A 1,460-nucleotide genomic window follows, 5' to 3' on the forward strand; every position below is an offset into this window, starting at 1 on the left:
TATAGAAATATGTATTATAGGATCATTTGTTGCAATAATCAATATTATATGTGCCTTTCCATATTAGTTCCATACTTTAACTGAAGTAGAACTATTTCTTCATCATATTCTAAATTGTGTTTCATTCTTTTGTTTAGGTAATGCTAAGTTCTAATTAATATTATATTTCTATGCTTTTTGTTTGGTTAATAATTAATGTAAAAAGTCAATTCTAGATATTGAATATAAAAAATAACCAATTTAAGAAGTGTCTTTTCTAGTAGAGAGATAAATACTTAAAGAAAAAATAAAATCTTTTAGCATATAAAAAATTGAATTAATGTTAAATACAGAACAAAATGTACGTAAATTATACTCAATACTAAAAGTGCGTTGCAAAGAAGGTGACATTAACATTTTTTAATAAAATGATATTATTAAATTGGAAATTTTCGCCATAACTATCGATTCTATCGTGGTATCCAAGATATAGAGTAGCCTTATAAGGAAAGGGCACAGTGGTTATTATCGAATAGTAATTTTATTTTGGTACTGTTAACAAGTACGCATTGATTAAGAAATTTTTGTTATTTTCTTCTAAAATTATAAATGATGAATTTTACAATTCAACTGTTTTTTTAATATATATATTAATAATAACTTATTTCAACTGTTTTTTTACTATAAATATTCATAAAATATAAAGTTTGAACTAAAAAAATTAATTTTATATTATAATGGAGTAAAAAAATATATTTAACTCTTTAAAAATTGAATTGTTTTAGTTTTTATGTTGTTAGTCCCTGCCTAGTGAGCATTTGTTATTTTGTTTGTTAAGAAGAATAGAAATAATAATGGGAAAGTGAAGAGGAGGCCATGTTTGTATTCACATGATTGTGCATTATTGTTATTACAGGTGATGCTGCCTGTCCTGCACCTTTCTGTTAAGCACTTTTTGGGACTGAAAACTCTTGAGTCCTTTTTTCTCCTCTGCTTTGGTAGGTATCACAAACATAGTGTATGATCTTCTGTATGGGGAAGAACAATAAATTATTACTCATTTCTAAAGGTGTCTTTTTAACTTTATACACCATGTCATTGCTTCACATATCCATGCTTACAAAAAAAAAATCATTACCGTTAAGAAGTGGATTTTAAGCTTAACTCAATCCCATAAAACTGGCTTAACTCAACTTCATAAAACCGGCTCATAGAGTTGTTAAGAAGTGGACTTTAAGCTTAACTCAACCCCATAAAACCGGCTTAACTCAACCCCATAAAACTGACTCATAGGGTTGAGGTTTGCACCCATTTATAACACACCCCCTCACGCCGAAACTACCAACTCGTGTGTGGGACTATATATTATGGGTGATCCGATAGCGGGTGGCACGATAAGCCCAACAAATACTCGCTATGATAGACTCGAAATGACTCTGATACCATGTTACGAAGTGGACTTTAAGCCTAACTCAACCCCA

This window comes from Phaseolus vulgaris, chromosome 6, assembly GCF_051622355.1.
Source record: "Phaseolus vulgaris cultivar YP4 chromosome 6, ASM5162235v1, whole genome shotgun sequence".
Lineage (NCBI taxonomy): Eukaryota > Viridiplantae > Streptophyta > Magnoliopsida > Fabales > Fabaceae > Phaseolus > Phaseolus vulgaris.